The 17,223-nt window shown below is 34.3% G+C and overlaps 1 protein-coding gene across 1 annotated transcript in view; it reads left to right on the top strand.

Annotated features, from left to right (window-relative positions):
• The first annotated feature begins 669 nt into the window (after positions 1-669).
• Positions 670-17,223, top strand: part of LOC139713705 (tyrosine-protein kinase JAK2-like) — a 41,273-nt gene continuing 24,719 nt past the window's right edge. Inside the window, exon 1 of the mRNA XM_071625410.1 lies at positions 670-729. The gene's annotated coding sequence lies outside the window, so the exon portion shown is untranslated. The remainder of the gene's footprint in view (positions 730-17,223) is intronic.

Here is a 17,223-nt window from a genome sequence, read left to right as displayed (position 1 = left end):
TGACAGCAGTACTTCGCATTTGTGGCGATTACAATTTTGGAAGTGTATGTGAGGTGGATGAGGGTGGTGGACAAAGGGGAATCATTAGTTCCACTCTGGCTAGAATCTGTAATTTATGCTGATAAATATATAATGTGTGTATGTCAGAGACTCCAACCCCAAACACCTTCTGATCGGGAGATTCCCCCGCCTGAAACCCCTATACAAACGGGAGACTCCAATTTGATGTGCGTGAAGCGCACATCACGAGCGCAAAGTGCGAAGTTCCTTGTGGCCGGGGTCCAGGGCCCGCTTAATGGCCTTGGAAGCTCGGTTATAGAGGATCTCTCGTGCTATATAAGGCTTATTTTTTCAACAAACAATGATATTAAAGTAAGAAATCATTTCAAACAGGAGACACAGAGCCAGGGCGGGAGAAATTGAATCTCAAGCGGCAGAATGGGAGATTTTGCAAAAGTGGGCTTTCGGCGGGAGATCTCCCGTCGAAAACAGGAGAGTTGGAGTCTCTGGTATGTGTGTGTGTGCTTATTTGTGTTTATAAAATTAGATCAAGCAAGTTCAGTAAATATTGATTATGTCTTTCATACAGAGTTTGTACAAAATAAACCATATTTCTGTTCTTGTTTTCAGGTCTTGTGATAAACTTTGCGATTGCATTTATGGTGATGCCGAGTACATACAAGTGTACTGACGGGTGATGTTTTCATGATTGTGGGGGCGCACTCTGAGGTAAGACAGTGGTTGGGCTATATAGCATGTGGCTTTAGGCCAAAAGGGAAGAGGTCAATTTTCCACAACCCACAATGTGGTCACTCTCATCCACCGCATTTGATAATACAATATGTACTGGAACCTTCTCACCTGCAATTAGGCAAGATTTCAAGTGTTTTAAAATACTGAGTTTACTCCTTGGACATGCAGATTTACACATACAGTAGCCCTATTGCCTCACAGCATTTTATAAATTCATTTTTAATACTGTACTAGCCCATCCCTACCGGGTGCTGTTTATTATTCCAGTGGGGTTTTTTTTTGTGTGTGTATTCATTGAATGAAATACATGTAGGTTCCTTTATCCTACAATGAAATGAGATTCATTGAAGTGAAATGAAGAGCTGTGCATACTAATGAAACCTTTGGAAATACAAACCATATTCATTTTCATAGTAATGAACCTTCTGAATAACAAGTTTCTTTTTTTCATTTTCAGATTTATAATGAACCTTTATTTCATTGTTGAAGTAACAAACTTCGGAATGATAAATACGTATCTTCTGAATAACAAACTGTATTAAAGCCTCCCTAGCTGGCTGTGTGTATTCAAGCAGGATGTGATTGGGTGGATTATGCATGCTTGGGAAACAGTTATGGAAGTCAACAGGAAATGATCAATAATACAAGTATGTGAATAAAAATTCACAAAATTTCATGCTTTTGAATTCATACTTGCAAATACGATGAAGACTTGCCCGTAAAAAAAAGCAGGAAAACAACAAAAACAACAAACAAAAACAAACAAACAGGAAAGTAACCTGTACACTGCAAACTCCATGGTTGATTTATACTTCCGAAAAAGTTGCCAACATAACTTTTCGCAGGTTGAAAAAGTTCAGAATTGTGGCTTCACATTTCAGTAACAGAAACAAAACTGCAAGGAGCTTGAAAACTCACAAGTTTGTGTTTACATTCTTGGCTATGTTCCAAGCAAAACTTTTCGAAACTTGAAAGCTCATACGTTTTTGTTAACATCGGATAAACACAATTTGTTTTTTCAAGCAAAGTTTTGGACAGTTTGAAAGATTTGCAAGTTTTTGTTCATAGCAAGTTTTCAGGCATATTTTGGATGAAAGTGTTGAAAGTGGATGTTTGTGTTCATATTGGGTAAACTTCTAAACAGATTTTTGTTAAGTTTGAAAACCAACAGTACTTCTCTACAGTAGTTTACATTAGAATCATTCTGTTTGTTGCATAGTTTGTATTTTTTGCAGATAACCAAGTCAAGATTTACTAATTATTTTTAAATATTAACTTCCTCTACATAAAAGAAAAAAAAATGTGGAACTTTGCAAGTATCTAGCTCAGGTGTTGTATTCAGCTTGAATAATCAGCTGTGAATTATGAGAAATGTCAGAAGATTTCTCAATGTCTCCATCATAAAATGCTTGTTCATCCATTTTTTCACACACAATCATAAATGTCATGCCAAACTGTCACCTTCATTTACCTTTTTCTTGTGATGTTACCCCTTCTATTTGCTGGGTAGACTGTAAAACCAGGAATATTCATGTGCATTGTTATTTCACAAATTTTGCAAGAGCCACGGTTTGCAAAATTAAGATGCACACAAATGTATAGTCTACACTATATCCATTGAATGCCAGAGGCATTTCGCGAATATTTCATGCCCTCAAAAATATTTTCCTTTACAGTATGATATCAACATAAAAAAAAAAAAAAAAAAAAAAAAAAAAAAAAAAAAAAAAACTATGCCAGAGTACTGGATGTGCAGTCAAATGTTTTGTTAGCATAATGTCTTATGAAATATTGTAGGACTTGCAAAGACAATTCAATGAGTGACTGATTTATTTTTGTTTGTTTGTTTTTTTTTTTAAGTTTTTGTTAAGGATCACACTGAGGGGATGAAAAATAGAGATACTGCATTATTCCTTTTTATGAAGAAAAGTTAGCAATTGTTCAAGTTGCATGCATTTGTGCCATGGAAGCCAATATTTTGCATGTTGTTTAGCAGGGGAGATGCAGTAAATAATGCCAAATCCACAAAGATAGAATGTTTTTCTTTTTCTTTTTCATTAGTTAATTGCACATTGTTTTAAAGGGCCATTCTCCCCCAAAGTGTGCAAAACTTTGATTGTTGTGTCGCCAGCATGTTCATACACTTTAAATTAATATTTTGTTCCTCAGAAATCAATTCTTTTAGTTAAATTCATCCGAGAGGTTAGACCTGCATCAGTAAAGTTATTGGGACATCCGGGATAATATTAGAAATACAATCCAAAGTTTGATGTAATCCTAAAAACCCCATGTCGCCAGACAAGGAAGTGCTCATATAACAAGTTCTTACTCGTTGACATATCATTCAAATAAAATCTTTTGTACCTCATTCCATTGCCCCTGGAGTGCCTTAATGAAAAATAATATTACATAGCAATCTATGATGTTTTGATATTTCTTATTAATATCAAATCGCAGTCAGATACGTTACCCTTTTTCAGACTCTTGAGAGAAGATCAAAGAAATGCCGCATGGCAGTGTAATTTCATGTGTTAAAGAAAGTCAACCTAATGCATACATGGAACCATGATTTATTCATTGAATCTCTTGTTTAAAAAAAAAAATATACTGATCCTAAGCCGTGAAAGCCTAATGTTACGATGAGTTGATATCAGATACATTACGTAAACTTTGCTTCTTGTAGAAAAGAGTATGCTGTAAATAAAAACAAAGCTCAGATACTTTTGAATACTTAAGGTAATGATTAATCACACAACAGAAATTGTTGGAGAAAATGAATATTTTTGTAGTTAGTGTGAGAACGGTAACGGCACATCAGATACGTTACCATTTAACATGTCAGATACAGTACGTTACCAATAAAATGTATCGTGCAGCAAGGCTAACCGTGGCACGCTTTTGTGCACGGATTTAACCGGTTGACAACGTGTTCTATAATGACTTGCTAAGAGGACATAGTTCTAAGAGGAATTGACAGTTTATTTTATGAAAATCGGTTTTGAAATGGCCAATATATCCAAAATAAAGTAAAAGAAAGAGGTCCTAACAAAATTTGATGGTGGCTCATCTACTTTTATTTGGACATCTTTCTTGTAGTTTATTTTGGACATCTCAGTCATTTCAAAACCGATTTCATGAAATAGATAACTTTAGTTCTTCTTAGAGTTGTATGCTCTAAAGTATTTCTTATATTTTTATAAGTGGATTTTGATTATCTTGCAAAAAGTTAAAACCTAAATACTCATCTAAACCCGAACTGTACTATCCCTTTAATAGAATTGTGGCATTTACAAAAAGGGCCGTCAGATATACGTTACAAATTCATTTTATTTCTGCTTTGTTGTGTTTGTGTGTGTGTGTGGGTGTGTGTTTTGTTTCACAATAATGTAGAAGGACTTTAAGGGCTGAAGTGTGGTACCCACCTTTTTTTTCAACTTCATAACAAAACTACATGAACGGTCTACCTTTGTTCATTATAATTTTCCTTCTTATCTACATAAAATGGGCTTATTATGATGATTAAAGTCAAGAGCACTACTCCTTCGTTGCAGGTTTATGTTCTGAAAATGACAATAGGATTTGATGTTTTGCATTCAGGTTTTGCATTCAGGTTTTTGAATCACACAATGTTTGAGTGATTGGGGTTTGATGTAAAATTGGTAGTTTATTTTGTCAATGAACATAAATACTTTGTCAGATACTTAACCATCGTTTATTGGTTCTTGAGAACTAATTTATTCATTCATTCATTCATTTTTTATTTCATTTCCGGCCAAAGCATATAATATGACATTGCATATACCGGTACACAAAGTCAGTACAAAGCAACCTTTACATGTCCAATATTACAGACAGGAACAAAAGAAAATTGAATTCATGTGTACCATTTGCATAAATCTTTTCCAATTTCATTCTTACCGTCTTTCGTGTATCATAAACAAAATTTCGGAACTACATGTTTGTATATCAGAAAAGTATTGTGGATTTGTGCCTGCTTGGCTCTCATATTTCACGTACATCTCAAAGTTTTATTGAAGAGTTGTATAATCTTCTATCTATGACGAGAACATTCTTAACATTTAGAAGTGCGGTGTTTTAACAAAAATAATCATATTGTGATGTTCTTACAAGTTAAAATGAATATATTGGCATGATTGGTGTTGGGTTTAAAATTGTATACTATTGGAACGTCTGATGCATCAGATACGTTACCACACACCATTCTTCTTTCGATCCAAAATGCATTTAACCTGGCAGAGTTGTTACCTGAATGGCATTTGCTATTTATGAAAGTTGCAAGTTTCATATACAATGTACAATGTACCAATGAGATTAATATGTAACTCAAATGCAGGTAAAAAGTTAGATTAGGGTAACATATTTTAAGCCGAAATATGTTATGTTCTTGATTTTTATTTAGCCTTCACTTTATAAGTAATGATCATTTTTATTACAGATTTGGTCCAGGCTGACTCCAAAATGTTTCCATGATGTTTGTAGATATGTTTATTGCTTGTAGTTTTACATTTATAAGCATTGCCATTTTAAAGCAAGGAAAAAGCAGACAATCAACAGTTTTCTATGATGCTACAACCTTTGGTAACGTATCTGATATTTGGTTTGAACATGCAAAAAAGGACATTGCGTTTTTAAATGTTTCTAGAAAAAATATGGGCTCTCAAAAATCGCCCTTTGATTGTTATGTATTCGTAAGGGATTAAAGTTTCTGAACTGATAAAAAATTGAATGAAATCTCTGATGTTGAATTTTTGTCATTTCTACAACGGTAATTGTACACTTTTTCGGAGAATGGCCCTAAAGGCATTTGATGGAAAGGTCTCTTTGCTAAATAATTTTGCAGTGTTTGGTGACTGCTTCCAATTTTATATACAGGATGCTGCTGGGATATGTATTTCCTGTTTTGTGCATGACCGGATGCACAAATATTTTTCGCATACATGTAGCAACAAGTCATGATCCAGGTGTTTAGACAGGTTACTAACGCGTACTCGTTGAGGACGGACTGATTTTGCTATAGCATGCATTTCCCATAGACACCTGCCTGACTATACTAAATAATATGTAGTTTTATGTTCAGTGAATGCTGGAAGATAAGGGAAATATTTTCATTTTACTCCACTTCATTATACCCCCGCCAAACGAAGTTTGAAGGGGGTATATAGGAATCAGCTGACGGTCGGTCGGGCGGTCGGGCGGTCGGGCGGTCGGTCCGTTGCAAATCTTGCGTCGCGAACTACTTCCTCAGTTTTCAACCGATTCCCATAAAACTTGGCACAGATGTGTGCCTTGGGTTGTAGATGTGCAAGATGTATTTTTTGACAGTACCCAAAAGTACGTTGCCATGGTAACGGCATATTATGGGCAAAAATGGGTACAAATCTTGCGTTGCGAACTCCTCCCACAGTTTTTGATCAATTTTTATGAAATTAGGTACAGATGTTCATCTGAATATGTTAATGTGCAAGACACATATTTCCGCAGTGGCAAAAAGTGCGTTGCCATGGTAACGGCATGTTATTGGTAAAATATAGGGCAAAATGCTTCATGGCAAAACTGCGTCATCAGTGTTCTTCCAATTCTCATGGAATTCATATTGAATGTTTGTCTTAGGATATAGGTCAGCATGACACATTTCTTGACAGTGACAAAAGGTATGTTGCCATGGTAACAGCTCACACATTATGAGCCAAAATGATGGAAAATTTTGTGTTGCAAACTACTTCCTCAGTTTTTGCCCAATTTCCATGAAACTTGGTACAGATGTGTGCCTTTGGTTGTAGATGTGCAAGACGCATTTTTTGACAGTACCCGAAAGTACGTTGCCATGGTAACGGCATATTAATGGCAGAAGATCAAGGATTTAACTACTTCCTCAGTTTTTTGACCAAAGCTTATGAAATGTTGTTTTGACCAAAGCTTATGAAATGTTGTTTGGCGGGGGTATAACCAGTCGCTGTAGCGACATTTCTAGTTTTATTTATTTCCTCGTTAAAAACAACAATCAAACAGTTCTGTTTCAAGTCATAAATATTTATACTACTGCTACTAATAATAACAATAATGATTTTTTTTTTCAATTTTCAATTTAGTCAATTTTCCACAATCAGGTATCAAAATATAAACAAAATATGACTGTGATTAAAAATAGCAACAAACAATACTACAATACTGCGTTTACGTGACAACTCATATTTACATACTGTACATACTCCATGCGTATTACTACAATCATCACAAAGGGCTGTCACAAGAAAGTGGATGGGGATACGTAACAAAAGCAAAGTTGCTTTAAAGGGACTGTACAGTACTGGTTGAGGTGGGGACTCATGCTTTGAACATGTATTCTTAAGTGAGATAATGAGAAATCTCTTATGAAATATGAAATGGCATACATGTTATTTTAAAAAGGATTCAACGTTTATTTGATGAAAATTGGTTTTCAAATGGCTGAGATATCAAAAAAAGTGATAATAATAAAAGGCGACAGGCCACAACTTTATTAGGATCTCTTTGTTTCACCTTGTTTTTGGATATCTCAGCCATTTCAAAACCGATTTTCATCAAATAAACTTTAGATACCCCTTAGAATTGCATGCTCTTTGACATATGTCATAGAGTGATTTTTTAATATCTCGCAAAACGTTAAAAACTAAATCCTTACCTCGACCAGAACTGTACACACAAACATGTCATGCATAGCGAATCCCATCAATCAAGTATCATAAAAGCTATGAATGTACAGAGTAAACTTGTATGTAAAGGGAATAAAATCAGTACAGTCATACAGGCAATCAAGAACACACAATCTCAGATTTAATACACACACACACACACATACATACATATACACACACACACACACACACAGACGCACGCGTGCATACAACCATACGTGCATATATCATACACGAACATATTATTATGCCTTAATACTTCCTTTTTTGGTGTTAAACATTGCCAATCATAGATGCTTTTAATCTGCATTTGAAAATATGTAATGAAAAACTACAAATTATTCTATCACTCAAATTGTTCCATATAAATGGACCCTTATAAAAACATAGAATGTTTTGAAACATCAGTTCTTATTTGAGGAATATCATAGAATTTGTTTGCTAATCTAGTATTATGATCATGTATATTACTATTGACGTGAAAATTAAAAAATATATGACAAATTTCATTTTAATACACAAAAACATAAAAATTGCAATGTTGTAATAATTCAAATCAAATATATTCATAATTTTCAATTTGACAAAAAGAGGCTTGGTATGCGCTAAAAAAAAAAAATGAATTGGAAAGTACTTGTATAGCTCTCTTTTGTGATAAAAACAATCTTCATACAATAATCTGTTGAATTACTCCAGGCAGTGTTACAATAATTCAAATGTGGAAATATTGTTGCATTATATAACATTCTTAAAATACATTGAGGTAAAAAAAATAATCTATTCAATATTCCGACACCTTTGGATGCCTTATTACAGACACTACCAATATGCTCATGCCATGTTAATCGATTGTCAGCTATTATTCAGAGGAACTTTGTTGAGGAAACTTATACCCCTTTCAGTAACCCTCTTGGCTCGGACCAGGAGCAAACCAGGAGCGGACCAAGCCGAAAATTTTGAGTTTATGAATGGGTGGGGGCCAAAGTGGCCCGCGCCATGTGCGGACTATTTTGACGCTGCTGCAGCTAGCACCAGGTGTGGACCAGGCACGGGCCTGGCGCTGATTGAAGAGTTTATGAACGATAGCAGCGCCAGGTGCAGGCCAGAATTCCTTTCACGGTCAAAGGTCACAGCTTACGCTGCTCAGCTCACAAGCGCGCGGCATGCACATCAAATATTGCGCGAAAATGCACTTCCGCTCTGTCCATGAGGTGTTCTGTTACCATGACAATTATCCCTTACTTGACCGAGTTTACAAATGGGTCATCATAAAAGTACACTTGTAGCACGGCTCTGCTGTAGTTACTGAACGCAATTTTTACTGCTTGGCGTGGGCTAATTTAGCTTGGACCAGGAGCGGGCCAAAAAGTCATGAGTTACTGAAAGCGGTAACATTTTATCTGTTCTTCACCAATTTTAACATCAATATTGACATTTATATATCTTTTGGTAAATATCATATAATTTGTTTTCTTAATATTCAAAATCAATTTATTAACAGATAATCACTGAGTTAGTTTTTCTAATTCCATATTGAATCGATTACATAAATTTTGAGGATCATTAGGGCTATTCCACAGGTTGGTGGACATGAGCTTAAAAATTCAAATTCAATATTTTTCTGTGTTATTTTCATTTTTAGTCCTTCATACATGATATTTTCAGGAACCAAAAATAAAAATTTAATTTTCATACGTTTACTTTGGGGAAAAATGGTTGAAAGTTGTGACTTCTATTCCGTACCAAAATACAAGAAAAATAGAGAAAAATGGAATATGGCATATTACCATTTCATTATTGCAACATCATACCAGTTTATTCATTTCTGAATTTTAGAAGACTCAAATTACCTAAAATACACAACAGCTTTTCAAGTAATTTTGTAGAACTCGTTCAAAAATAAATATTGTAACCCACTTAGGCGATGTAACGTGAGTAACCAAAAAAACTGACTTTGTTTTCTGAGAGAAAAATTCGTCACATTAAATTGGTGGTATTTGAAATTCTCTTCCTTCAAACAAACTCTGACAAGGTGATGACTATCAAAATCACAACAAAGTACTAATCTTTATAAAAATGATGAAGAAAAACTGTAACGTGAGTAACCTTGTAACGTGAGTAACCATTTTGTAACGTGAGTAACCAGCAAAAATTATGAATTTAGGTAACATTTACTGTGGGATGGCAAATTTTAAGTCTCATGGTAAGCTCTGAAGTTATTTTTGGTTAATTAAAAGTGAAATGAGAGTACCCCTCTCTGATGTGACTCTTTCCTCATAAAAAATAAACAAAGAGATAAATAAATATGAGCTTGGTACATGACATTGTCAATTTTGGAAACGCATGCTCTTTTCTACAAGGTGTTCCCAGATGTCAAAGTGGGAAAGTATAAGTAAAATTTACTGAACTTTGTCTCGATCATGTCCAACTTTCAAACAAGCTTCCCCACAATGTTTGTTTTTAAGATACGTACAGTAAATATCACAAGAACTTCATCATAGAAATTAGTGCTCTTCACAAAGTATCATCACCATGTCCCATTCTGCATGAGCTCCCAGAGATCTAGAGATTCTTGTGTACATAGTGAACCTACACGTAAGTGAGCACGCTGGATGAATGAGTGCAATTTGTGCAAGGATGGTGGAGATTCATAAGAATCATGAACTCTGACAGTGCTGGTACCCAGTGAATCACCCCTAAATGTAATATCTACGCTAAATGTAATATCGACCCTAAATGTAATACACCTTAACCCTAAATGTGATAACAACCCTAAATGTAATACATTTTAACGAGATCTCAAAATGCAGCAAGTCAAGTTTAACCAGAGTCAGAGGAGGCACAAGAGAACCCATCTATCTATTAGAGACTGGTATACAGTGGAGTAAGACAGAAAAATGTATCCTGGAGAAGTAATTTCAAAGTTCTACATATCAAGTATATTTTACACTGTATCTGTAATGGAGCAAGTTGGGATGCATTGGAAATGGCCCAACCCTTGTAATCTTTTACATGAAATAGAAGATGTTTAAAGAAAAAAACTACCGTAGATGCACCAGCTATCAATATTGACAATAACTGTGGACACTTTAACTTTCAATACAAACACATATCAGCTGGATAGTCAAAATGCAGGTTAAATGACATGGACAGTATCAAGAAAGGAGAGCTCAATGTGAACATTTGATTTGGATTTTGAGTCTATGTCTAGGTTCTATTGTATAGCCAATCTGAAGAGTATTTAATTATGTTTGTCTATTTTTTTATACTTACTGCTGTTCTTTTTTACACTTTGTAATTGATGCTGAGGCGAGAAATTAAATTGAATGCATTTGTTTTCGAGTTTTTTCATTTGCAAAGCCCATGCCAGATCTCATACAGTATAGTAAATACATAAATAGCATATATACTGTCCAATTTTAAAGTAAAAGAGAAAAGGAAACCTACTCAGAATGTTATCTTTAAACATAAACTGGTCTCTGATATCCTACACACATTATTTCAGAAAAAGAAACTTGAATGCTACACACATTATTAATTTTTTTGTGACATTTATATTGAGGACCATACATGGACAAAATGTAACGTGAGTAACCGTAACGTGAGTAACCACCTTATCTGCACCCCAAGAAAAAACCATGCGTTTGTTATTTTTCATACTATAAACAAAGTTTGTCTCCCTACTGTACTTCTTTGAAATGGATATAATTAACTTTCATAAAGGCTTGGTATGAGGACACTTTTCACTTTTGTCGACTTTTCATTTTATGCATGTCCAAATCGTGTAACGTGAGTAACCGACACATTTTAAAGATTTGCCAGGAGCATATCAAAATTTCTCAAGTTTTGTTTTTATACAAAGGATAGTCAGACTGTATACTTTGTTGTGATAAAAAGTTGTTTGGTTCATATCTATAATAAGGGAGTTACAGCTCCAGGAATGAGTGAAGGTTTCTCCAAGTGTAACGTGAGTAACCGTGGAATAGCCCATTACCAGACATAAAGACCCTTGTGTCAGTAGCAAATTGAATGAACTGCAAAGTACTGGATACATTGTTAACATCATTCATATATAAATAAAAAATAATAAGGGTCCCAAAATGGATCCCTGGGGCACTCCATATCTTATACATGTAGTTTGTAATTGAGATTCAAAATTATCATCGATAACATTTTGTTTTCTATCACTTCATAATAAGTAACTTTTACACCAATCCAACAAAACACCCCTAATTCCATTTTTAAAATTTTTTCTAGTAAAATAAAATGATCTATTAAAAGTATCAAAGGCCTTGCTAAAGTCAAGAAATAAGACTAACATTATTTTTCTTGTCTCAAAACAATTTGCAACTTTGAAAATAAGATCTAATAAAGCTGAAGATGTGGAGTGCCCTGGTCTAAACCCATATTGGTGATCGGAAGTAATGTTACATTCATTCAAAAAATTAAAGAGTATTATAAAACAATTTTTCTAATATCTTTGAAAATACGGGCAAACTGATATTGGCCAATAATTACATATATCATTTTCTTTACCATTATTTTTGAAATAATAATTGATAATAATAAGAATATTATGAATAATTCGTTGCATTTGTTTTCCTCTTCATTATTGCCTCTGTACATGCTGCCACTATATGGTGGGCTACTAATTCCTATGCATTCAGTGAAGTGATACAACCCATATACCAAGTGAATTTAGCAAATATAAGGGTAATAAATAAATGAAATGATTTTTATGGAAATTTATTAAGAGCTTAAACCACTCTCCCCCTCCCCCTTTTTTTTGGAGGGGGGGGGGGGGGGGACAGACATCCTGGAAAGAAATATGATGCTCTATGATTCAAAACAAGTTTGGCCATTAGTAATGGAAGTGGGCGACACATTATCATATTCTCTTGTCTTCATCTTCCAGCAGCTCATAAAGTGTTTATTTGTATGATTCACCAGTACCACCTACATAAAAATGACCATATATTGTAGATCAAATACCCTAATGGAGTTTGATACTTTTTCGGGTCACAGTAACCCAAGTCTTGTTTGTTTGTATTTCCGATTGCCCTGCATGATCGTTTGCGAATGAGTAATTGACCACCTGTAAAGTTTAGTTTTGACCGTATATGAAGTGTTGCTAGTATAACAAATATTATGCTTGCCCTAGCCTTTCGTATTGTGATGAAAAATTTTTCTATTTTTGTCAGAAGACAGGGTCACAAAACATTTATGAAGAGATTTTGCAAAATTATAGTCCAGCTTTTTAACCTAAAAAAGAAATTCCAGTCCAGTGATAAGTTAATCTGACATTAAGAAAGAGTACAAACAATGCAACAGTGAAAATATGGTCAAAATCAGATAAAAATTAGAAAAGCTGTGAAATCATAATGTTTTATTTCTGCAGAGCAGTTCTCTTACAGTTGATATGGGTACATGCAATTGGGTGAGCTGATGATGTCATTACTTCTCAATTTTCCATTGATCGTGTACAAGAAAAAAAAAATCAATGTTTCTGTTATTTAAGTGTGTCTTTTATTCCTAGTTCTTGAGAATATAATTACCAGTTTAAAGAATAGATATGTCAAGATTTGAGACTGGTGTAATTGGAATGAAAAACTGGAAATTTCACAGTTTTATGTACCAACTACATCTGTACATTGCAAGTTGTGAGGGATTATCACTTCACCATTTGCATAAGACTGTTCAAGAACTGAAATCCTCCAAAATTAGCAAAACTTCAAAATATCATAATTTCCTTATTTTTCTTCCAATTTTGATCACATTATCATGATTGTGATGTGAAAAAATAATACTCCTTCTTTTCAGACGACTTCCAACTACACTGAAATTGATTTCCCCTTTTATAAGAAACCATATTGCTTCACTTGACCCAAAAATGAAAGATATGGAAATCTGCATTTTCCTCTATTTTTTTTTCTGGCTGAAGTCAGGCAATTTTCTGATTCTGATTCTGATTTTATTTCTGAATTTCTTTTTCATACATAAATGAAGTACAAAGTCAATTGAACAAACCAATGGAGCACAGTATAAATAGAATCTGACAATTAAAGCAATAAATGATTAATTCAAATATTCAACTTTCCCCTGATACAATTCAAAGTGAAAATAAACTATTTTGTGCATGCTACATTTATACAAACATAAGTTACTGTGTAGGTCCTATCTCTTGCTCAAAGACAAATTAGGCAATTCTTGCTGTGCAGAAATTGAGGAGACCATCGTCATAAGCAAGCGCTTGATGAGGACAATGGCCTCTGGAATGATTGTCTCAACAATACAACATTGTATATAGAGAATATAACATAATAAGTCACCACTCACTATAAGTGGCAATTTTCAGTAGAATAAGAGTGTGTAATACCCCACTGTAGTTATTCTGCAAAGATCAGTATCATGAAGGTCACATATTGGAAACAAGGAAGTATTTAATAGCATTCAGCTAGGAATGTGCATGAAAATACAAAATGATGTACAGACAGACATATTCCTGACAGAAACACTGCATGATACGTACAATCTTGTATCTTACAACAACTGTATTTGATCCAAAGGCAGTTTACAATTACAGTATGTCCCATCAGCAATGTTTCCATCCCAGAAGAGTGCATTTCTTCCTCCAGACCAAGGGTGATAATTTACTGGAAGTGCAAGTTTCGGGGCTGTTAATTTCTTGAGGACAAGTTTGTTTTTTCATACAATTACTAATGAGTTTTCTTTCCAGTATATATCACCCCAGTGCTTGCGTGACTGGTGTTTAGCCATGCGTGACTAAAGAATAACACTGCTAACGAAACCAAATCATTTATGAATTTCGAGTAGTCCGCAGGAATGACACATTTCCTCTCTCAAGTGCTTTGAGGAAGATGATGAATTTTTGCAATCTGACCAGATCGGCCTGCTGGAGCAATTTTTGTTGACTAAATAATTCCTGGTCCAGCAGTGTAGCACTGTGGACAATGGTGAAGTTTATGTTTTGTCGCACCCTGCCTATTTTGTGCTTAGTGCATGATAAAGCTGTGCTGTACACAGATATTGGTCAGTTGTTTACTGTATGAGCTGTTATTGTTGTAGGTTCCGCTAGAAAGTTCTTACCGATTTGTGAATGGGCATGTAGTGCCACCCACATACTTCCTCTGAACTTGCGTGTAAAGAGTCTAGATCAACACACACTAGAACAGATTCCTTTCGTTGCTATACAGATAGCAAGTGCCTGTTCATACTTTGAATCACCTGGCTGCCTGTTGGCAACACCTTGACAAAATGCCAGGTATCAAGATGAGTTAGGTGAACCAGCGACAGGTAGCTGTACTCAACAACCTGTGGGTTTCTGTAAAACCAGAAACATGCGTAGCGTGAAACTTTCGCGTATTGGAGCCCATCCCCTTTTTCACACAGGAAACTTTTGCAAATTGCCAACCATGAAATTATTATAACTCGGTAACTCTAGATCTAAGTAAGATATCTACAAGTAGTCAGTATTCAGTTTTTTTTTTCATTGAATAAAATATCACTTTGTGATAGTATCACAGAGTGCCAGTGTGTTTGACAATGTATAGCACATGCACAGTGCGTGGAATAAAAAAGTGGAATGAAAAATAACATCAAAAGTACCTCATGTGAAAGCCGCTTTGGATGAACAATCTAAGATGCTAATTAATTCTATCTTCACAAATTGAGCATAAATGTACGTACCTGTTCCCATCATTAAATAGTGCCTCTGGATGTTACTGTGCATCTTCACTGTTTAATCTAGAGAAAAACCAGATGAAACTGGTCTATATCATTATCATTAAATCTGCACTTTTGTAAGTTCAAAAAGGCAAAAATAATACAAAAATAAAATTAACTTAACTAGATGCATTGCCATTTTAAAAATCAATCATATTTCAAATAGAGGAATTATTATTTTTTTTTTTAAATCTGAAACCAAAACAGTTACACTGTACGCACTTTTAGTCAAACATTTGTGACACTAAAAATAAATGTGAGAAATAAAAACAAAGAGATAAAGCAAACATGCAAATCTTAGAGTGATTTTTTTTTTTTTTTTTTTTTGTGTGGGACTTTCAGTGATAAAGTGACATCATTAGTTCCATGAATTTTGCTTCTGTAAAATATCAGCATGCAAACATAAACTGTACCCACAAACATAACCCTAACTGTAATCCCAATCCTCACATCAATCAAACCTAAAAACCTATCACAACCCTAACCCTTACCCTTCAAGTCCATGGAGAAGATTTAAGTTCAGAGCAATTGCCGCAGGAGCAAATGTGTCACCGAACATTACCACACAGGCTCTTGTATAGTGCCTGTGGGATGCAGCTTGTCAGATGACCCACTGATGTTCGACTGACCTTCAATATTAAAGGGATCGTATAGTTTTGGTTGAGACCTAATCTCAGGTTTCAAACTTTTTTTGGTGAGATAATGAGAAACCCCTTACGAAATATGAAAGAGCTTGTAATTCCATGAGGAATTCAATGTTTATTTGATGAAAATTGATTTTGAAATGGCTGAGATATCTAAAATAGAGCAATTCTAATTAAATGTGGGACCCACCTTTAATTACGATCACTTTGTTTTTCTTTGTTTTTGGATGTTTCAGTCATTCCAAAACCGATTTCCATCAACTAAATTTAGAATTCCTCTTCACATGGTATGCACCAGATGTACTATTTCATAAGTAATTTCTTAGTATCTCGCAAAATATTAAAAGCCCAATTCTCATCTCTACCAATACTGTACATCGTTTAAAGGCATTATTTACCATTTACAGATGAAAGAAAAACCCAGCTTTAGCACTTTATAATAGTTCTAAAATGTGAGTTAGTGATGAAAATATCAAATGTAGAAATTCAAAACATTGTAAGGTCAATAGCACAATCAGGGTATGCAATTGTGTATGTAACAGGGGAAAAATGAAAACACTTGGTGAAAATGCTTTTTTTTTGCTGTTTGTTGTAGCTGAGTGTTCAAATTTTCATTTCATGTAAAGAAAGAGTCAAAATTTTGCATTAAACTGTACATAAATTAGCATCTTAAGTAGGGGTGTCGAATTACATTGAAATGACTAATATATTGGAAAAATTCATTAAAAAAAGGAGAATGTTTTTTCCATCTGATATTGCTGTTAGATATTCCTGATAAATATCCCTGTCATTCATCACCAGCACATAGCCATGAGTCCTATATCACAAAATATGAATAAATGTCATATTTCCACTTCTCGAAATGGATGATCAATTTTGTAGGCATTATTTTGAATTCAAATAAAACCACTTTTACATATTTTATCATATTTCACTTTTGCCAAAGAGTGAAGAGGTGAAACTTTCAGGAATAGGTAACAGACATATAGTGGCCATTATTACAAAGTTTTATAAATTTAGGGCAGGTACTTTGGAAGATATGATATTTTTCATCAAAAACTTATCTGTACAGTTTGACCTTGAATGTGCGCACAGTGTTTGGATCCATTCTCATATTTGTAAACACAGATAGAAGAATGAATGTGAGATTTATGATGACTTGAGTTGATATCCAAGCTGTGACACTCAAACAATGACATAAATTAAGCCAAAATACTATGTTTTTGCTTATGATATCTTTAGAAATTGAACGAGCATTGAAATATGAACACTGAACACTTATCATATGACCTTCATGCAGTATAACATGGGCGTGGATTGGTCTTTTTTTTCCTCAGCAATTTGTAAAAATACAAAAAAAAAAATAAGTTCTCATTGCTCAAATTTGC

This window comes from Diadema antillarum, unplaced genomic scaffold (assembly GCF_040938485.1).
Source record: "Diadema antillarum isolate AM-2024a unplaced genomic scaffold, OU_Dant_1.0 seq00002036_RagTag, whole genome shotgun sequence".
Taxonomy (NCBI): domain Eukaryota; kingdom Metazoa; phylum Echinodermata; class Echinoidea; order Diadematoida; family Diadematidae; genus Diadema; species Diadema antillarum.
The sequence above is the reverse complement of the archived record's forward strand: the minus strand, read 5'-3'. Positions and strand labels throughout refer to the sequence as shown.